Source organism: Phascolarctos cinereus, unplaced genomic scaffold, assembly GCF_003287225.1.
Source record: "Phascolarctos cinereus isolate Bilbo 61053 unplaced genomic scaffold, phaCin_HiC Scaffold_726;HRSCAF=1367, whole genome shotgun sequence".
Lineage (NCBI taxonomy): Eukaryota > Metazoa > Chordata > Mammalia > Diprotodontia > Phascolarctidae > Phascolarctos > Phascolarctos cinereus.
In genome coordinates this window covers 271,083,258-271,106,917 of record NW_027556098.1, presented here as the reverse complement: position 1 = coordinate 271,106,917, position 23,660 = coordinate 271,083,258, and the positions used below count along the sequence as shown (strand labels likewise).

At 36.1% G+C, this 23,660-nt stretch overlaps 1 protein-coding gene across 3 annotated transcripts in view; it reads right to left on the bottom strand.

Annotated features, from left to right (window-relative positions):
- ARHGAP32 (Rho GTPase activating protein 32) overlaps positions 1-23,660 on the bottom strand; it is a 359,487-nt gene that overhangs the window by 163,231 nt on the left and 172,596 nt on the right. The window lies entirely within an intron of this gene.

The window sequence follows — 23,660 nt, the reverse complement described above, 5'->3', positions numbered from 1 at the left end:
ATTATTTTTATGTTATTTGTATTTATCCACTTTATATTATGTATGCATACTTTTATACATATTTGTTGTCTCCCTCATTAGAATATGTTATTTGTGATCAGAAATTGCTTTATTCTTTGTACTTGGATCCCCAACATTTAGAACAGGCCTGTCACATAATAGGCCCTAAGTATTTGTTGACTGATTAATAGAAGAAATGGAGAAGCAACCAACTAGAACAGCCTATAAATGGGAAAGGCAGAAAAAAGGTCAGAAAACCTAAGATAAATCTGACAAAGATACAGGAGTTTGTAGAACAGACTTAAGAAGAGATTGAAAATAATGGACCTCACTGAGCCAAGAGCACAGGCTGTTTGGGGTGGCTGAGTAGAAAACAGTTTTGCCCTAAAGTCAGCTAGTCAAGAACAAGCACTATGCTAAGCTCTGGGGATACAAAAAAGGCAGAAGAGAAGACTCCTATTCTCAAAGAGTTGATAATCTAATGGGGGAAATAACATGACAGCTAGGTACAAACAAGATATGTAGAGAATAAATAAAGATAACTGGCAGGGAAAGAATCAGCATTAAGGGGAGATTGGGAAAGTCTTCTTGTAGAAGGTGGGATTTTAGCTGGGACTTGAGGGAAGTCAGGAAGCAGAGATGAAGGAGGATAGAATTTCAGGCATGGGGGACAGACAATGAAAATGCCCAGAGCCAAGGGATGGCATGTCTTCTTTGAGCAAGTGCAAGGAAGCAAGTGTCACTTGTATTGCAGAGTCTGCAGGGGTAATGGATAAGAAGAATGAAAAGGTAGAGGGGATGAATGGTTACTAATGGATTTTGTATTTGATCCTGGAGGCAACAAGGAGCCACTGGGGTTTACTGAAGAGAGTGCCATGGTGAGACCTGTTCTTTAGGAAAATCACTTTGGCAGCTGAATAGAGGATGGACTGGAGTGGGCAGAAACTTGTGGGAGGCAGACCCACCAGCAGGCTATTACTATAATCTTCACATGAAGTGATGAGAGCCTGAAGCTACGGTAGAAGTATCAGAGAAGAGAAGGGTGAATATTTAAGAAATGTTGCAAAGATGAAATCAACAGGCCTTGCCCAACATATTAAATATGGGAAGTGTGAAATATGAGGAGTAGAAAACAATACCTAGGTTGTAAGGCTAGGGAACTGGGCGGATGGTGTTTCACTGAACAGTAATAGAAAAGTTTGGAATGGGAGAGTGTTGGGGGATGGGAAATAAAGAGTTCTGTTACAGACATGTTTACTTTAAGATGTCTACTGGACATCCAGTTCTAGATGTCTGAAAGGCTGTCAGAGATATGAGACTAGATATCAGCAGAGAGGTTTGTGCTGAATAAGTAGATCTCAGCCTCATCAGCAAAGTTGCCACATTCTAAGTAGGAAACTGATCAACTGGAATGAATCCAGAGTAGAGGGACCAGGACTATTAGATGACTCAAAATAATATTATATGATGCACAACTGAAGAAATGAAGATTGTTTAGAGTACAAAAAAAAAGTCTTAGGGGTGTGGGGAAGACTAGAGGAACAGTATATTTTTTCAAATACACAAAATTTTATCATGTGGAAGAAAGACTAGAAAACCTTTTTGCCTTCAATGAGGAGAATATAAATGGTTCAAAGCTGGCTATAGTTCTGCAAAAGGAATAAGATAATTAGAGCTATCTAAAAATAAAATTTGCTGCTTTGTGATTTAGTGATTCTTCTCTCATTGGAGATGTTCTAGTAGAGATTAGATGACAATTTGTTCAGTGATGTTATAGAGGGAGTTCACTTATTAGGCACAGGGCTGGACCATATCATTTCAACTCTTAAGAATATACACTAGATAAAAAGAGAAAGTGAAGGGAGAACTTACGGATAAACTTTTTGACTGAAATCATCCACCCCTATTTACTAGTAGGAAGTCCAATCTCCCAATGAAAAGATGGAGACTCAATCTAGTCCTCTTGACTTCTGGGTGACTAGCAAATGCTCTATTTCATTATACTTACATATCTTTAAAAATTGTGTTCTTTGCAACCTGTTGTTAAAACATAAGCCAGGCTTTTAAATGAGTTAAATCTCAACAAATACAGAATAGGCAGCACATTTTTAAATGTGGGATTAAAGAAATAGAAATGAATAAATTTGTCCAGTCTCCTCTCTGCCAAGTTTCCTAAGGCCATTAATAGACTATATACCACAGTCAACATAGCTGTTAAATAGTTGTTGCTGCCCAACAAAATAATATCAACTGTAAAAAGAGGAAAATTCCAAAGGGTGTATTATATTCTGCTATGTTTTCTAACATTCGTTGGAAAAGTTATTATTTTTCCTGGAACTGAGAATGAAATTGTTCTAAAAAAAACCTAGTAAACGTACATTTTGCTAAAAGGAAATTTATGACAACTCTCTAGCAAACAGACCCTGACCCACACAGTTCAATTGATGCTGATTCTTATTATCTAAAGATCAAAAAAGTAAAATATAATAATCTCCATTTCTTTATCTTCCCCTACAACTGAAATTTTACATTTTTACTTTATTAACTCTTGAAGTATCACCAACATCTTAACAGCTCCTCAACATCAACAGTTTATTTTTATCAACAAATAGGGACTATACACATTCTTTGCAGGAGGAAAATTTGCTACAAACAAACACAACATTTTAGATTAATGCCTCTTTTTAGTCTAAGGATTTTCTGGCATAGATAGTGTATTTTTTAGATCTACATGTAAAATTTCCATCACAATATTAGTTCAATAGTAATCCAATATGTATTATCTTCAATCAAAATCCTGAACATGTGGAGTATGAAGGATAATAAAAAGTTGTGACTGCTCCACATAATCCTAGAGATACTGTGGAAACACTTCATTACCCTAGAATTCAAACACGTCCCGAGTTCAATCTACCAATCAACAGCATTTATTATATGCTGTTTACGTGCCATGCACTGTTAGGAGACAAGGATACAAGTACAAAGAATGAAACAATCCCTACTTATAAGGCGCTTACATTCTGATGGGAAGATAAGAGAGATTGTCATACACACATATTTTTCAAGCCTAAGAAAAAAATTTTACAAATTATTCACGTTCATTTAAAATTATATGTTTCTGAACAGGGCTCTCCATTAAGACTAAAACAATTGTCTACAAATACACCTGAACCAGAAGTATCATTTTTACGAATTATATTCATTTTCTTGTATTTTTATTTTAATGTTCTTAAAATGTTAGTCAGGTGTGATACCATGGATTACCTTGACATTGATAGTGTTAACTAATCAAATTATCTTAAATGTAAAAGGAAAAAAAAGTAAAAATGGAACACATCCATAACCGATGACTTATTTTAACAATTCAATATATATGGACACATATGTGGACATACAAAACATATGGCCTAATTAGAACATGAACAAATAAAAAATTAATACAGAATAGTTCATTCAAGCTGGTTTGGAAGGGAAAACATTAACAGTTTGAGAGGATCGTGAAAGGTTTCATGCAAATGATGGTATCTGTGCTACAAGAACAAGGATGCTATGAAGGGTAAGGAAGGATTGCATTACAGGCGCGAGGGACACCCAAAGCAAAGGTATAGAGATAGAAGGTGGAGTGTTGTGTGTGAGGAACCAAAAGGCTAACTTGGCCAGACTGCAGAGTATAGGAGAGAAGTAATTTCCAATGAGGTTGAAAAGACAGCTTGGGTTCAGGCAGTGAAGCACTTTAAAAGCTAAACAGAGGCATTTATATTTTGTCCTAGAAGCAATAAAAAAACACTGGGGTTGACTGAGTAGGGGAATCACATGGTCAGAACAGCACTTAAGGAAAACTACTTTGGCAGCAGCAAGAAGAATGAACTGTAGTGGGGAGAGATTCGAGGTGGGGAAAACAATTAGGAGATTGTTGCAATAGGGCAGGCAGCAAGCGATGAGAGCCTGAACTTAGGCAGTGCTGTGTGCATGCAGCTGAAAGGTACAATTTTAGTTTAAGATATTATGCAGTTAGAAACAACAAAATCTGGCAAGTGACTTGATGGGGATGAAAAAGAGTGAGCTGAGAATTTTATTAGAAAAGGATGGCAGTAACTTCGACAGAAATAGGGAAGTTTGGAAGAAGAAAATGTTGGAGGGAATGATAATGAGTTCAGTTCTGGTGATATGAAGTTTGAAACTCCTCTGGGACATCTACTTTGAAATGTTTAATATGGAGATGTCAAACAAATAGCATGTGTGATCTGCAACACTCCCAAGTGCCCAGAATCAGATTAAAATGTAAAGAGGAATATATAACAAAATAAATAATAATGCAATAAAACAGATTATGTTAATATATGGTTTTCTAAGTCAATATGCACCCACAGGGATCTTTATGTATGATTTCATGGCTCCCATTTCTATTTCAGTTTGATATCACTGGTCTAATATGCAACTGGTGATATAAGACTGAAGTTCAGGGAAGAGAGTGGAACTGAATGCATGCACATACATACATGCATACATACACATAAATACATACAGACACATATGCAGGAGGGAGGGAATAAGCATTTATTAAGCACCTAACATGTGCCAGGTACCGTGCTAAGTATTTTATAAATATTATCTCAACTGATCCTCACAGCATCCCTGGGAGGTAGATTTTATTACTGTCCTTTTAAAACAAAATAAACAATTGAGGAAACATAGGTTCAGTAACTTGCTAAAGGAAACATAGCAAATAAGTACCTTCGGCCAGATATGAACTGAGGCTTGGACTTCAGGTCAAACGTTCTATCCATTGCACCAATTAACTACCTCAAACATACATACATACACAAACACACACACATACACATACATACATGTAAGAATATATTACATGCATGTTTGTACATGCTATATAAGTCACCCCCAGATGTACTAGTTAAACCCATGGAATCTGATGAAGTTAACAAGAAAGGGTATAGAAGAAGAAGAGAAGATGGCTTAGGGAAGAATATTAAAGAATGCCCAGTTAGGGCAGGTGATATATAAGAGTGATCTGATATTCAGAAGGGCTTTTCTGCTGCCTATGGCAGTGCTACTCCCTTTCTGGAAGGAATGGGGCAGCACTGCTTCTTCCACATCTTCCCCAGGCTTGCTCCTATCAGCTATGTATTTCTCCTAGGAAATACCAAGCAAATTTCCTGGTACTTTTTTCCTCCTTGTATAACATTGATTGGAATACTTAGAACCCAGTGGAGATGTTTTTTAAACAACTATGATCCACCATGCTGGGCATTTCAGCTAACAAAATATTTTTTCTTTCATTGTTTCAGTGGAATACTCCCTGCTGTCCTACTTCAAAGTAACCTAGGTACAGACCTTCTAGTTTCTTCTGAACCACACTACGTGAATAAAAGAGCTTTTCTTTTTCATACATACATGACAAAATTAAGTCTGAAAATCTGAGCACTGCAAATTATTATTTGTACCTAATTAGTATACTACAAGTTTCAGGCTTTTACAGGACTTGCACCAAACATGCATTTCAATCTACGCAGTTGGATTTTTTTGGGGTGTATAAAAAAAGTTTGTAACATACATTTATAATAAAGAAGTTTATAAAATTGTTGTTTGTTGTTCAGTTGTTTCAGTCATGTCCAAATCTGTATAATCCCATTTGGGGTTTTCTTGGCAGACATACTGAAGTGGTTTGCTATTTCCTTCTCCAGCCCATTTGATAGATGAGGAAACTGAAGTAAACAAGGGTAAGTGACTTGCTCAGGATCACACAGCTACTATATGTCTGAGACCAGATCTGAACTCAGGAAGATGAATTTTTCTGACTCCAGAACTGACACTATATCACTATGCCACCTAGCTGTCCCAATTTTATATAAAATTATATTTATACAATTAAATATATAAAATATAATTATGCACAGATAATTACTTATATATAAATATATATAAATTACATGTTTATGTGTAATTATGTAAGTATATTTCTAATTATGTTTCTGAGAAAGGTTCTCCATTAAGATAAAACAACAGCCACCAAAGAAGCCCAAATCTGAAGTACAACTTTTAAAAATTGTATTATTTTCCTACACTTTGATCTTGATGTTCTTAAAATGTTAGATAACACTATAGATTCCCTTGACATTGATAGTATTAACTAATCCATTTATCTGAAATTTAAAAGGGAAGGAAATATCAACATACTTTATCTTAACAATTTAATTAAAATGTTAAAGCAAAACTAATCTAACAATATATCCACACATTTTATTACCAACTATTAAGAACAGAAATCAGGGGCAGCTAGATGGTGCAGTGGATAAAGCTCTGGCCTTGGAGTAAAGAGGACCTGAGTTCAAATCCAACAAAATCATATTAAATTCTGTGTGTTCAGTTCGATTTCCCTCCTTTCTCTGCTTCCATTGCTCCTAAGATGAACATGCTTGCAAATACCATTTAAGTTCTCCTTTTACAGTCCAGTTAACCATTTCATGCTCAATTTGGATTGTAAAGAAATCAATAGCTTTCTTTTCTCTCTGTCTCATAAATTAGAAAGGTCCCACAAGAAAATCTGTTGTGCTTAAGAGCCAAAAGAAACAGAAAAAATGGAAACCTGATTAGGATTGTGTTTAGAACAGCCCTAAGACTACTGCTATGGGGGAAGGGGCAGGACAGTAAGTCCGAGAGCAAGCACACTTTATTATGTATCTGAAACGAAACACTGATCCTCACTTCCCTTAACTTCTTGACCACATTTTTTTTTATCTCAATGCCACTTAAAGAAAAATTACAGGGGAAATTTCTTGATAACAATTTCTGGAGAAGCTATACATACAATTCCAAAGAAGTAATAATTTTCAGTAACCATCTAAATTCTCTGGCATAAAATTTGTCCAAATAAAAACTTCTTTAAAGAGAAATGTCTATAAGAGGAAATAGGAGATACCACAGAAGATGAATACAAATCAAATCATATGTTCATTTTGAGTTTTTTTGGTACTACGTCATTTTCAGACAACAGAATAATAAAAAGCTCAAAGCAGTTGTCTGTTAATTTCTACAGGGTGTTTCAAAAGTCTTAGTGCCATTTTAAGATTAAAGTTTAAACACTATTAAGATTTTTGGGACTTTCTGTATTACATTAAGCATGATTTTTCAAAAATCACAAATCACCAGGGTAGATGTGAAGCACTGACATTACTATCTTACTTAGCTGTCACATTGGTAAGATTAAGAATGATCCTGTGTTATTTATTTATCCTTTCTACACTTGATTTTTGTCTTGTAACTGTTTTTGTCTTATCACTGCTTAAGTCAGGGGTGGGGAACCTGCAGCCCTCTAGCTCTTCAACCAAAAGGATTTGTTCTGTAAAGTTTGGATTCAGTCAAAGGGCTGCACTTGAGGACCTAGAAGGGCACATGTGGCCTGTCAAAGCTTCAGGCTCCCCACCCCTGGCTTACGTCATAGTTCTTTGTCTCTGAACTGAGTTCAGAGTACAGCTGATCTATAACGGGTTAAATTTTAAAATCTACCTCTTTTTTGCCTCAAGGAATTTAACTGACCTTGGAGAATGCATGTGAACACAAGGGAGGTTGGACCTGATATCTTTACTCCATTTAGCTATCCTTCAAAGATGTTTGATTTGCCATCCACATGTCTATACCACTCACCTTCTCACACCTGGACACAGACAATGAGCACTTCTTGGTCTCATGAGAGAAGAAAAGGACTTATTGCTAGCCCACATGCCCAAACTTCCAATCAATCATGTTGTCTCTTGGGCCTCAACATTGTAGCCAATTATGCTGCCCTCAATACCCTAATATCAGCTACCCCATTCCATTTTTTATTCTATACTCTCCAAAACCTGTATAAAAGGAACTGTCCTTTTGCCCGGGGTCATTGGCATAAATGGAGGCAAGCCACTGACCAACATTTACTGACAGGCAGCATGCTCCTGCTAATAATATGTTATCTTGCTCAAAGATTTGCCTTTTTGTTACCTTTTAGCTTTTTCTGTTTCCTTTTTTGTTAATTCTAGTCAGGACAATACACACATATGAGAAATACAAAAGACAGTCCCTGGCTTCATGAAGCTTATAATCTAGTAAGAGAATTCTACTTTCTTGACATAACACTTTCACAGTCTTCCCATCTTCCAATTATTATATTAAAACTACCAATATCTTGGGTAACAGATGGTAACCTTATACTTCTCCCTTCCACTCACCTCCCTCTATCTCCATCCTACAGACAGAAATGACAAATTTGGCAATTGATTAGCTATGTGGGATGAAGGAGAGTGAGGAACCCAGGATAATGAGGAGGTTATGAAAACATGAAAGTGTAAGAATGATACTGCCCTTAACAGAAATAGCGAAGTTTGAAAGACAGTAATGGCTGTAGAGAGACAATGATTCTGTTTCATACTTGCTGAGTCTGAGGTATCTCTGGGATACTGTGTTTTAAAGCCCAACAGGTCACTGACGATGTGGGACTAGAGTTCAGGAAAGAGGAGAAAGCTCAATACAGAGTCATCTACTTGGAGAAAGTGGCTATTAATTTCCCTTTCTTGAAATAAGGAATGCCACTGTAGAATAAGTCTGCATTTCCATGTGAATGGACAGCCATGTCTAACCCCTATGCTATGCCTTTCCTTACCCCAGTAAGCTCTTCTGCAACAACAACCAAAAGACAGAACAATAAACTAGCAGATTAGAAAGTCATTATGTCCCCTCCTCGAAACAAAGAAAATTGCCCCTAACTCCAGTGACTATTTGTTAATGCATCATGAGTATGTTTTCTATAAAATTTAATTGCTAAAGGAAATAGCTCATTGCAATTGCCAATCTCTGTGTGCCAATTGATGGCTTTTCCCTGCTTTGCTTTGTTAGTATGGACAAAACAAAGCTTTTTACTGACTTATACCCTAAAGTGTAAACTGCATATTTTCTTTTCATAATTTAACCCATAGGAGCTGGGTAGTCACCAAGAGAATGTAGAGAAAGAAAAGAAAGATGATTCAGGATAGGAACCTTGGGGTATACCAATAATGAGCAGTTATGCTGTGGATGAGAAAGAACTGTCAGAGAGGTAAGAGGAAAACCAAGAGACAGTAGATCATGAAAACTTAGAGAAGAAAGAATATGGCTGACAATGTCAAATGCTGCAGAGGAGTTGAGAAGGCTCAGGGATGAGAACAGACCAAAGGGGAAGGATTCTGAAACTGAGTAATGGGGGAATACAAGGTAAGAAAGACTGAAACCATCAAAGGTCTTAGGAGGAAGAAAACTCAGTTTTAAACCTAGAGCACACAAGATATATGAACATGAAGATATTAAAATACATAGGTAGATGGTTGCCATGACTTCTAAAGAACTATAAATGCTTCTAAAAATGTAAGATAAAGGAAATTGAATCATTATTTGATGAAACAGAGAACCCTATGGATTCCCATAAGCTCATGGAACCACAACAGGATATTCCTAAATGGTACAAGAAAGAAATCAGAATCTTAAAAGAAATTAAAAAGGGAATAGTGACAGAATTTATAGCCTACACAGGAGAATAATTAGCAGAAAAGAACAACTTGAATCCATGACAATAAGTCTTTACAAAGAAGTAAAAGAGAGAAATGAACTGATTGGTAATATAAATATACCTAAAGTGAAGGATAATCTGAAAGAAGAAAAGCAAAAAAAGAAAAAACCCCAAAATACTAAAAGAACACATGATCTATACACATTCACTGTAATAGTTAAAATTCAACACTATGCATCTTGGACTCTCAAGCATAGGTTCCTCCTACTCCCTGTGTTCTGGAGGTGATCTGTAGATTCTGTCCTTTGGTGCTTAGTTTTCTGTATTTAGAAGTTCTGGGTAGTTTTCATATTATTTTTTTGTATTATGCTTTTCAGGTTTTTTGACTTGTCATGTTCTCCTGGGAAGCCTATGATCTTTAAGTGGCCTCTAATGCATCTTGTTTTGGGAAGCAATGTGTTTGCCTTGTATGCTTATTAATATGGATTCAAGTTTTTCCATCCAACTAATTATTTCTACTATTCTAGCCACAAACTCTGCCATTTGTTCCCACTTAAATTCTTCTCTCAAGGTTCTGATTTCTCTCTTGAACCATTCTGGAACATCCTGGTCTGGTTCCATGGTCTCTCTAGGGGAATCAACAGGGTTCTAATGCTCTCAGTTATTGATTCAATTTCCTCTGCCTTGCAATATTTAATTAGGTATTTTTGCAATCTTCTAGATATCTTGTCATTTATCACCTTCTGATTTTGCTATCTTCTGTATCTGCTTATACAGTTTTTAACTGAGTTGTTTTGTTTTGTTTTCCTCCTGGAATCTATGATGGTTTTAGAATTTTTTTTCCTCCTTATATTCTCCTGTTGCTCATATTCTGACTCCTTTCATCGTTGATTTACTCCTGATACTGGACCTCAGAACCATCTTAGCTTCATCCAATCTGTAATCCACTTTTCACCACCTCCAGCTAACTTTTGGGTAGGCAGTACTGGCTCCAGCTAGATTCTAGAACCCTTTCATTCTAGCCTATTAACCAGCTTTCCTTTGTTCTTTAGTTCTCTGATTGGGCTAAAGCAGTATCTTAATTTTTGGTAGGCTTAGGGCAGGAGGGAATATAGGTAGGGGAAAGAACTCCTGCTTTCCTGAGGTCCCAAATTAGAGGTCCCCCTAGGATTAGCACAACTATACTGAGCCAAGCATAGTCTCCCATCTCATGCCTCACCCTCCTCCCCACATTGCAGGAAGAGTTGGATTTTACTCCTCAGTGCATTAAAGGTATGTGTTGGCAAAAACTACAGTAGCAGGATAATTGCTGAATGGGTCCTAAAACACAGGCCAGTGGATCAGACTGTACCACCTGAATTATTGTGGAGACTGGTAGTGAAAGGGTAAGGTGTGAATACCTTTAATTCGGCCTTCTCCTTTTTTAAGCCATAAAGCTGCTACTTTGTTAGGCTCATCCTTTCTTGTCCTGTGGAAACAACTGTATTTCTTCCACCTCTAGCACAGAATTGTGCTTCTGTAGTCTGAGAATGAGTAGAGACTTGAGAAAATGCTTAGTCCTACTAAGGATCATTTACTGATCATTTGACTTGAAACCTAGATCATTGTTAATGTGGAAAGAGGTCTCTGGTAAGGTATCTTAGGGGTCTGTTCTTTTCTATTCATGGATCAGACTTAGAGCTATAAGGAGCCCTAGAGGTCATCCAGTCCAACTCCATCATATTTCAAATGAGGAAATTGAGGCACATAAATGTTACGAAACCTTCTTGGTTACAAAAATAATAAATGGTAGATATTGGATTTGAACTGAGGCCCCTTGATTCTAGATCTAGCACATTCCTTCCACAACTTCATTGCAAGATTTGGATACGTGCTGGTGGCATGTTCATCAAGTCTGTGGACATGAAAATGAAAAGCCGAAGTCTCAGAAAAGCTACAAAAGATGGGATAAACTGAACAAAGAGAAATTTAACAGGTATAAGGTAAAGTACTTTGCTTCTAATCAATTGGAAAAGAAGAGGGTGAGGGTGATGTTGCCAGAAGGCATGTCATATGAGAATTGTTACAGCCACAGAAACTAATGGGTCAGCAACTCAATCAAGCCAATAAGGCAAAACTCACTACCACACTCAGTCAATGATTTCAGGACTTAATAGTTATTCTCACACAGTCTGTAACCATAACCAGAAGGCACCATTGCATTAGCTATCCCAGAGAAGAAGCAGCAGCCAAAGTAAAAGTCCCTTAGAAAATTAAAGGCAAAACCTCTTTGCTAATGATGCTGGCAAATTATACAACAGTGTATTTTGTGGCCGACCTGTCATTCCACTCCCATGACTCCAAACCCAATATCCTTTTACATCTTAGCAGCAGCGATATGAATTATCATTCCTTTACAATGTCCCTTTCTCTACTGACACACAGGAATTCTCTTTCCCCTACAAAAATAGCAGTTTCTCTCTAGCCCCAAATAACCACTAATTCTGCACTGTTTAAACCTCAGTTCCAAACAACATTTATTAAACACTAAATGCAAACAAAGTTGAAACACTGCCTATGAAGCAAGGTTGTTGGGGGAGGTACAGGAAACCAACAGTCCCTCTAACCTCTCAAAAAGTTTCTCCTAAGTCACCAGGTATGGCAGAATGTTTTATATAATGGATCCATCTCAGATTTCACACAAGATCTCCTTGCTCAGCACAGCATAGCCCATCATCTAACCCTTTAGCTACCATAATAAAAAGAGCTGAGGTTTTCAGCAGACAACAAAGTCTGTAAGAGCTAACAGCATGATATGACAGACAAAAGAGATGATGGGATCTAAGATTAGGCTAACAGAAGTAAAGTGTCTAGAACGGAGGGGGGGGCGGAGCGGAGGGAGGGTCCTGTGGATAGATTTTGGGGGATTCATAAGCTTGGATGCAGGAAAAATTATATTTTTCTTTCAACATAATTTTTCAGGTATTTTCCACTTGAAATAAAATGAATTCAAATTCTTCTAAATTTCTATGTAATTTATTTTATGCATTTAAAAACATTATTCTGAGAAGAGTTCTATAGGCTTCACTGGAATGCCAAAAGGATCCATGGCACAAAAAAGGTTAAGAAGCCGTAGTGGCAGTTCTATCATATCCTGCCTTCCTCAACCCCCATCCAATTTATAGTACCGTTTGAGAACAGACAGAAACAAAATGGAGTGCACACAGAGAAGGAAGGTGGGAATATCAATGTGGTCATGCCATATAAATATCAGGAGAAGAAGTAGGAAAGGTATTATACTTGCTGTGCTTGATTCTGAAGAGCAGAACTAGGACAAATGACTGGAATTTACAGAAAGGAAGTTAAATATAAGGAAAATCTAACAGCTACAATTGTCCAAAGATAACTTGAATGCCATAGGGAATAGCCAATTAAAGATTTTCAAATGGAGAATACTGGATGACCACTTACAAGTATCCTGTAAACAGCATTCATGGATAAAGATGAGACTTTATTAAGTCATCAGGTATGTTCCTTCCGCTTGAAGATTCTATGATCCCTACACTCCACTGAACCTCCCATTCTCAGATGCACTGCTCCACATACAAAGACCTTTCTGCTGCTACTTTCATCATGGTTTCTTTTATCCCTATTCCCCTCTATCCTTTTTATTTCTTAAATAAACATTGCAGTCATTTCTGATCAAGCTACCTCTACCACCCCTCCAGATTAAACTCTCCCTTGTGATAATTAAATGATAGTTAAGCAAAAATATCTGATACAGCAACAACCTCTGGAAATGTATTCAACATTCTGTCCTAGCAGTTCATGAGGAGTAGATGGAGTGTTCTCCCAGAGCTTCACTGGTTATCATGTAATAGTTATCAATTCAGAATTCAACTTCTTTGTAGAGATCTTTTCATTTACGTCGTTATAAGTCTTTGCTCATATTATTCTTCTGATTCTACACATTTCCCTCTGCATGAGTTCATATAAATCTTGTTGCTTTTCTAAATTCCTCATATTAGGCATTTCTTACTACGCAATATTTCATCCTGTTTCGATGCCAGACTTTTTCCAGCCATTTCCAACCTGACAGATAGCCATTTTTCTTCCAGTTCACTGAAACAACCAATAGTGCTATTATGAATATTTTTGTATACACTGGACCTTTCTTTCTTCCTCTGAATATCTTAGAAATATATCTAACAGTAGGGTGTCTGGAGTGAATAGATATTGACAAGCTAATCACTTTTCTTGCATAATACCAAATTGAATTTTAAAAGTTGGACCAATTCACAGTCAGAATTTAAACCCAGATTTTTTGATTGGGAGACCAGCATTCTTTCTCAACTAAACAACTGCCAAGTCTTTTAATTACTCTCAGTGCCTCAAGTCTCTCCTTTCATAAGTTCATTCTCCACCCAGTTTGCAAAGTGCTATTCGTAAGGCAGAGGTCTGGTCATGTCATTTCCTTGCTCAAGAAGCTCCAATTGATCTTATTACTGCTAGGATCAAAGAAAAATTTCTGATTTGGGCGTTTAAAGTCCTTAGCAGTGTGGATTCAACCTACCTTTCCAGTTGTTCATTAGACATCTCTCCCTTTCAGTATGGTCTAATGAAGGGCTGGAAGAGTAGGTTTCTATATGTTTGTGTGTGTATACAATGAAACTGTTTAGAAATCTCAATTCACACACTGAATAATTACTATGCCTTTGTTTTTAATATATTTTTACATGCCAAGACATGAGATGAGTTAAGAACAAATCAGGTTTTCCTATGTTAAATGTGTTTTCTTACTGACTCAAGCAGTTTATTGTGTTACTAAAAATAGAGGATTTAGCAAGTAGAGTTACAGTACAACCAACAGCACAAGGTGCTGTTTGTGTCTAATTAGAAAATCAGAAAAAAACTGAAAATTGCGCTGCCTTATTTCCATATTTTTACAGTGTTATAACTGGAAAGAAAATGATAAATGCTGTCATTAAAAATTAATGAGATAAGGAATGGGTGACAATAATTTGGAGAACTTCAAAATATTCCTACTAATAAAAGAATTTTTTAGGATTTTAGAATATTCCTTTCTCTAGTCTGACCACTTTTTCTAAGTCTATTACGGGATCACCAATTATCCACCAATCTTTAAAGATTTCCTTAAAGATTTTTTCCTTGGTCCTCTTACCTTCTCTTTGTCCATTCTTTTTCATTTAACTCAAATCTCAGCACAAAGATTCAATGATCATATATACAGTAATTACCAAGAAATCTATGTATTTATCCCTAACCTCTTTTATAAATCCTTCTCACATGCTTGTTGGAAATATGTACTGGAATGGGGTGCAGCCAAGATGGCACATTAGAGGAAATACATAGCCAAGTTTTCTCAATATTCCCTTCCAAACAACTTAAAATAATGCCTCTAATCAAAATCTGTAGTAGCAGAACCAACAAAAGGTCAGGGTAAGACATTTTTCTAGCCCAAGATAACTTAGGAGGTTGGAAGGAAAGATCTGTGACATGCAGGAGGAGGTTGGTTCAAAGCCCATGACATTTACAGTCATATAACTAAGTGAGGGTGACAGAAGCAACAATAACTTCAGGAGCTCTCACACCACAGAGTGTAAGGGAATCTAGTAACTAGTCAGAGAGAGGTTACATGGGACCCCTGCAGTAGCATTGGATGAAGGACCAAATGCTATTTGTCAGTTTGACTACCCACACCCATTTCTGGGAAACAGTTTAAGGGCAGAGAGGGGTACTTTCAATCAAGAGAGAGCAGGAGTCATGAGTAGCAGTATAACTTCTACATTTCCAGAAACAAGAAGCCTGAAGACAGAAATGATTTCTGGTCCGAAGAGAATAGAGTGTGGACCAGGAAAGCAGTGACCACACCATTCCCCAGATTACACCATACTGGAAAAACCCCAAACTCCCAAATCCCCAGAACTAGCTCAGACAATAAAAGTGTAAAAAAAGCCTGAATACTGAGACAGTGTCCTCTCCCCAGGCTACCCCACACCTGGAACACAGCTCAAGTTTAACATAAATTCAAAGTCAAGAAACAGGCTGAAAAAAAATGAGAAAACAATAACAACAACAAAAAAGAACCTGAACACAAAAACCTACAGGGAAAGTCAAGACATAAATTTAGAGGACAATGAGGTCAAAATACCTATAAGCAAAGCTTCAAAGAAAAACATGTGAATTAGACACAAACTGAACAAAAATTCTTGGAAGAGCTAAAAAAAATTTTCAAAATCAGAGTAGTAGACGAAAAATTAGGCAAAGAAATGAAAGCAAAGTAGGAAAATTATGAAAAGATAACTAATAGATTGGTAAAAGAGGTACAAAAAATACTAAAGAAAATAGCACTTTAAAAAAAATAGAATTGGCCAAATAGAAAAGGAGGTATAAAATTTCACTTAAGAACTCCTTTAAAAGTACAATTAGCCAAATGGGGAAAAGAAGTACAAAAACTCACTGAAGAAAATAATTTCTTAAAAAATTGAAGCAGGCAAGTAGAAACTAATGAGTCCATGAGACTTCAAGAAACAATAAAACAAAGTCAAAAGAAAGAAAAAAAATCAAAGAAAATGTGAAATACCTCATTGGGAAAACAACCTAAAAATAGATCCAGGGAGACAATTTAAAATTAATGCACTACCTGAAAGCCAGAAAAAAAAGAAAAAAACAATAACAACAAAAGACCAAGAGCATAGACATTATATTTCAAGAAATGTTAGGGGGAAAAAAAAACTACCATAATACCCTACATCAAGAGGGTAAAAATAGAAATTAAAAGAATCTACTGATCACCTCCTAAAAGAGATCCCAAAATGAAAACTTCCAGGAACATTATAACCAAATTCCATCAGTCTCAGGTCACAAAGAAAATACTTAAGCAGCCAGAAAGAAACCATACAAATATTGCGGAGACACAGTCAGGATCACACAAGATTCATCAGCTAACATTAAACAAATCCAGGTATTGAAATATGATATTTTGTAAAAAATGAACATTTAATAAAATAGAAGACTTTCAAGTATTCCTGATGAAAAGACCAGAGATGAATAGAAAATGTGACATTCAAAAACAGACTAAACGCATTAAAGATGAACATCAAAGAGTAATCATAAGGGACTCAATAAAATTTTTTTATATTTTTAAATTGGAAAATTATACAAACAACACCTAAGAACTTTATCATTATTAAGGCAGTTTAAGAGTTTACATAGACAGGAGGCATGGGTGCAAGTCAATTATGTTGGAATGATCTCAAAAAAAAAAAATGAAGGGGTTAAATAGAGGGATAGGGAGAAGCAGAATGGGGGAAAATGTTTTCATGTAAAAGAAGCATGGAAGGAAGAGCTTTTATAATGCAGGGGGAAATGAGGGGTGTTTCAGGCAATGCTTGAACCTCACTATCACTCACTTCTGTATAGAAATCTAACTAATCTAACTTACTACGATGGTGGAGTACACAGTAAATCACTATAACTTTCCCATATTCACCTGCAAACAACCATAAAATAGTGCCCCAAAACAAATCCTAGAAGCAGAACCAGCAAAACACGGAGTGAAACAATCTTTTAACCCAAGGAACTTGGAAGATCAGCCAAAAAAGTCTGTCTTATTAGGGTAAAAAGGGAGCACAGTCCAGGACAGGAAGCCAGCAGCAAACCCCACCTCACCACCAGCGGGAGATCCTGATCCCCAGCGAGGTGGAGGAGGTAAAAACCAACACCAGGACTCCCCACGATGCCTCAGCATCGACAGGGGAATGGGCAAACTCCAGCTCCAAGAACTGACAAGTGCTCCAGCATAATCCAGGGCAAACAGGCAACCTCCAGCAGCCAGACCACCAAGTGCTTCAGTGTAGTCCCAGGGAAACACAAAACACCCCACTGGCCTCGGCACACACCAGAAACCACCACTGGGACCCTGACTCAGGACCAGGTCAGCTGCCAGACCCCACAGCTTCCAGCAGTGCCAGTCACCTTCCCATTCCACCCCATCCCCTCAATGCAGCATCAGACACAAGGGTTCCCCCGGGCCTTGGGGCGACATCAGTACAGTACCAGGTAAACAGCCAGGATCTGCACCCCCAGCACAAGAAGCCTGAAACAATGCCCCTTCCACCCTGGGAGCAGAGCTCAAATCTAAAAGAAAGGAAAAAAGGCAAAAAAGATTAGAGGTGTAAAAAACCTATTATAGTGGAGGGAAAGATGGGACTGTGGGTGATAGACATCACTTGAACCTTACTCTCTTCAGCACTGGCTCAAAGAAGGAACAATAAGCACAATCAGTTGAATATAAAAATCTATCTTACCAGACAGGAAAGTAGGAGGGGAGGAGATTAAGTAAAGGAAGAAAAGAGGGAGAAATTGACAGAAGAGAGGGCAGATCTGGGGAGGAAGTAGATAGAAGCAAAGAACTGGTGAGGAGAGAAAGAGTGAAAGGAAAAAGAGAACAAACAGGAAGAAAAATAGGATGGAGGAAAATACACAGTAATCTTAATTGTGAATATGAATGGGATGGACTCTCCCATAAAATGGAAGTGAACAGCAGAGTGGATCAAAAACCAGAATCCTACAACACACAAGAAACACAAATGAAGTAGAAAGACACACAGAGAGTAAAGATAAAAGGCTAAAGCTAATTTTATTATGCTTCAACTGAAGGAAAAAAAAAGGAGGCACAGCAATCCTGATCTTTGACAAAGCAAAAGCAAATACAGACCTAATTAAAAGAGAAAAGGAAGAAAACTACATCTTGCTAAAAGATAATGGCAGCAGACGATGAGGTAATAGCAATACTAAACATATGCACCAAGAAGCATAGCATCTAAATTCTTAAAGGTGCCGTTAAATGAGTTACAGGTTCATGATTAAACAAGAAATACAGGACATTACAATATGTAAGATAGATAATTTTGATTATATCAAATTAAAAGAGTTTCACAGAAATAAAACCAATGAATCCAAAATTATAAAGAAAGCAGAAAGTTGGGAAACAATCTTTACAACAAGTGTCTCTGATAAAGTTCTCATTTCTCAAATATATAGGGAACTAAGTCAAATTTGTAAGAATACAAGCCACTCCCCAATTGATAAATGGTCAAAGGGTGTAAACAGGCAGTTTTCAGATGAAGAAATCAAAGCTACCTATAAAAATATAAAGAAATGCTGTAAATCACTATTGATTAGAAAAATGCAAACTAAAACAACTCTAAAATGCCACTCAGATTGAAATACTAATCAGATTGGCTAAAATAACAAAAAAAAGGAAAATGATAAATGTTGGAAAGGATGTTGGAAAATTGGGACACTAATGCAGCACTGGTGGAATTATGAACTGATCCAACCATTCTGGAGAGCAATTAGGGCAACCAAACTATGCATACCTTTTGATCTAGTGGTATCACTATTAGGTCTGTATCCCAAAGAGATCATAAAAAGGGAAAAGAACCTACTTGTGCAAAAATATTTATATTTTCATCACAGCAAAATATCGGAAATTGAGTGGATGCCTATCAATTGGGGAAAGGCCAAGCAAGCTGTGTTATATTTTTGTAATGGAATACTATTGTGCAATAAGAAATGATGAACAGGCAAACTTCAGAAAAACCTGGAAAGAATTGTACAAACTGATTCAAAGTGAAATGAGCAGAACCAGGTGCAATAAGAAATGATGAACAGGCAAACTTCAGAAAAACCTGGAAAGAACTGTACAAACTGATTCAAAGTGAAATGAGCAGAACCAGGAAAACATTGTACACAGTTATCAGCAACATTGTATGATGATCAACTAGGAATGACTCAGCTCTTCTCAGCAACACAATGATCCAATACAAGTACAAAGGACTCATGAAGGAAAATGCTTTCATACCCAGATAAAGAGCTGATGGACTCTGAATGCAGATCAAAGCATACTTTTTTCACTACACTTTTTCACGGTTTTTTTTCCTTTTGATCTGTTTCTTCTTTCACAATTGTGACTAATATGGAAATATGTTTTACATGATAGTACATGTATAACCCTCTATCAAATTTCCCACCATTTTAGGAAGAGAGGAGAGGAGAGGGTGAGAAAAATTTGGAACTCAAAATCTTACAAAAAAATGAATGCTAAAAACTGTCTTGACGTATAACTGGAGGGAAAACAATATTTAAAAAAAATACTAACTTATCAAACAGAGAAATAGGAGGAGAAGAAAATGGCAGGGGATGGGGGAATGATAAAATAGTGGGCAGATGAAGGGATGCAATAGTTAAAAGCAAAATAGACTTTTGAGAAGGGATGAGAGTGAGAGACAGAGAGACAGAGAGAGACCATAAAAAATGGGCTGGATGGAAATACAGAATACATAGTTAATCATAACTGTGAAGGTGAATGGAATGAGTTCACCTATAAAATGGAAGCAGACAGGAGAATGTATTAGGAACCAGAATCCAACAATACGTTGTTTACAAGAGACACACTTGAAACAGTAAGAAACAAAGAGTTAAAATGTAGGGCTGGAGAAGAATATAATATGGTTCATCTGGCCTGAAAAAGGCAGGGATCCAGTCATGATCTCAGCTACATCACAGCATCACAGACAAAGCAAATGCAAAAATAGACCTACTTTAAAAAAGAGATCATTAGGGAAACTTAATTATGCTAAAAGGTACCATAGACAATGAAGTAATATCAAAACATTTTTACAGCAAGTTTCTCTGATAAAGGCCTCATTTCTTAAATATATACTGAGCACAAAATCGAGTCAAATTTATAAAAATAAGATTCATTCCCCAAGTAACAAATGGTCAAATGCCATATAAACAGACAAAGCTATAAAGAGTCATATGGAAAAATGATCCAATCTAAATCACTATTAATTAGAAAAAGGCAAATTAAAACAACTTTGAGGTGCCATCCCATACCTATCAGAAATGACAGATGCTGGAGGGGATGAGAAGAAAAACAGGTACACTAATGAACTGCTGCTGGTGGAACAGTGAATTGGTCCAACCATTCTGAAGAAAGATTTAGAACTAGGATCAAAGGCCTATAGAAAACCTTAAATGGGGTCACAAAGAGTTGAATACAACTGAAATGATTGAACAACAGCACTACTGTGCTTTAGGAAATGACAAGGGAGGTGGTTTCAAGAAAACATAGCAAGACCTATATGCACTGATGCAAAAAGAAGTGAGAATAACCGGGAGATCATTGTACGCAATAATAGCAAAATTGTAATGATGAAAAACTGTAACTGTAACTATTGAAATTTGGCTATTTTGATTAATACAATGATCCAACACAATTCCAAAGAGCTCATGATGACAAAATGTTATCCACGTCCAGAGAGAGGGCTGATGAACTCTGGGTGAAAACTGAAGTATAATTTTCACTTTATTTTTCTTATTATTTGAAATAAGGCTAAGATGGAACTATGTTTTGCATGGTTTTACATACATACCTAATAGGGTATCACTTGCCTTCTCATTAGGTGTGGGATGGAGATTGAGAATTTAGAAAATGAAATTCAGAAAGAAAAGAATGTTAAAAAACAAATAATAAATTTTATTTTTTTTTTAATTTCCCAACTAGACACCAAATTGGAAATCCTGAAAAATTTAAGAGATTAATAAAACTGAAAGTTTGGAAAAAAGGATTAAACTAATAAATAAAACTAAGTGTTGGTTCTATGAAAAAAACAATAAAACAGATAAACCATCGGTTAGTTTGATTAAAATATAGAAAGAAAACCAAATTACCAATACCAAAAAATTAAAAGAGTAAATGTACTATCAATGAAGTAATTAAAACAATTATTAGGAACCATTTTGCCCAATTATATGCCAGTAAAACTGACAACTTAAGTGAAATGGATAAATATTCACAAAGATATAAACTGCCTGGATTAAGAGAATGGGAAAATAACCCTATCTGAGCAAAAGAAATTGAACAAAGCCATAAATGAGTCTCTTAAGAAAAATTCCCCAGAAGCAGACAGATTGTAAATTAATTAATTATAATATAAATATAAATTAATTAATCTCCATACTATAAAAAATGATTGAAAAAAGTAGGTAGAGTCCTGCCAAATTCCTTTTATGACACAAATATGGTTTTAATACCTAAACCAGGAAGAGCCAAAACAGAGAAAGAAAACTATAGACCACTTTCCTTAATGAATACCAATGCAAAAAATTTAAATACCAGCATCAAGAAACAAAAGTGTTAATAAGCCTGATAATAAAACAAGCATTCACAAACCTAGTTCAAGTACTAAATCCAAAACACAAAATAAGCACAAATATAATTGTATCTATCTCCATATGTGTGCATTTCTTCTAGAAAACCTAATGTACATTGTGTGCTACCTTACCAATTTTTTTTTTTAAATCCAGGCTTTAAGAAAATTTTTAAATGGCTTAAAAAGAGACCACAAAGAATTTTAGGTAACAACAACTAAATATTTTAAGAAAAAATAGATGAATCCAAACAATCCGAGAAAGAAAAAGAGAAAATGAAAACACTGATGAAGTATCTTATGAGACAAGATATCATACTGTCCCCAAGTATAAAACTTACTGATATAACAAGCAATAATATCTTTCTCACTAAGTAGTAATATTATACAACTGTGAATAACACTGATTGAGACTGCAAAACAAATTTTAATCAGCATTCTTGTTTAGTTCCATTAGTAACAGACATTTAAAGTTATCTTAAAATACTTAACTGGCATAATGGATGAAGAGTTGGCTTAAAAGCTAGGAAGACTTGGGTTAAAGTCCTACCTTGGACGTACTCCCACTGGCTATGGAACCCTGGACCAGACACACAAATCTCACAGTGCTACAGACCAAAAGTGTCAAACATACAGCCTACAGTCTACCTGTGGCCCACAACACTCCCAAATGCAATCTGAATCAGAGTAATATGAAATTAGAAAATATTTAACAAAATAAATAAAAATACAATAGATAAAAATACCAAAAAAAAAAGGTACTATTAATATGTAGTTTTCTAAGTCAATACGCAACCCTTACGGATTTCTATATGTGGTTTACTGGTCCCCCCCCCTTCCTCTAAATCACTGCAATCTTCTCCTAAAAACTTTAGATGGTTTGCTACTGCTTTCAGGATAAAATTAATACTTCCTGGCTACACATTTAAGGTCCTCCACAGTAAGGCTCCAACCTAACTTCCCACTATTCCCCTTTGAACACTCTATGTTCCAACTAAAATGGATTACCAGCTATGCCCCAACTATGAACTTTGAGCTCCATTTTCCACGTATACATGAAGTTCATTCTTCATGATTAGAATGCACTCTTTCCTCATCTGAGAGTTAAAGCTTTCTCCTATTTCAAAACTAAGATCAGTTATTTTCTGTCCATAAAACACTCCGTGATCCCTCCAGCTGAAAATCTTTTCTCTCCTCAAATTTTTTTCTGAGCAGTTTTGTCTACAGATTTTTACTCCCATAGTATAACACCTGTTAGGTTTTTCTGTTACCTATCCATAAACCACACCCTTTTCTATTTGACCCCACCCCCAAGCAGACTAAGAGGTCTTTGAGGATAGGAAACAATATTACATAATATTACTGTAGAGTACCTTGCACACAGTATATAATAAATATGTGTTGAACTGAAAGAGCCTGATTTGTTCAAGATAATTTAACATCTTTTAAGACTCATCAAAATAAGTAAAGGGTACTAATTCCTATTTCATATTTGTTGCTGTATTAGTTTCTGAAAGCATTTCCTATGTCTTAATTCTAAAGGATAAGAAACATAATTAAGGATTACCAACTTTCCATGCTAACTAAACAGACTTCAAATCATATCCACACAAATTTGTTTATTAAAGTTCTACGTGATCATTAATACATGTCTAACAACAACAAAAAGCATAAAATCATGAAATTATGTACACCAAGGGAGTTATTTTCTCCAGCACATAGGATAGAAATGTGATTTTATATAGTTTATTCCTTACAAAATTTCAGGGCCTGCGGTCACACATAAAAGTGAACTGTGGTAGTTACTGTCAGCCTAACATTCACAATAATTCATGTACTACTTTATAATATGGCAACTACCAATACTAGTGTCAATCTCTTCTTTTTGCTTGCTCCTTTAATAAGCA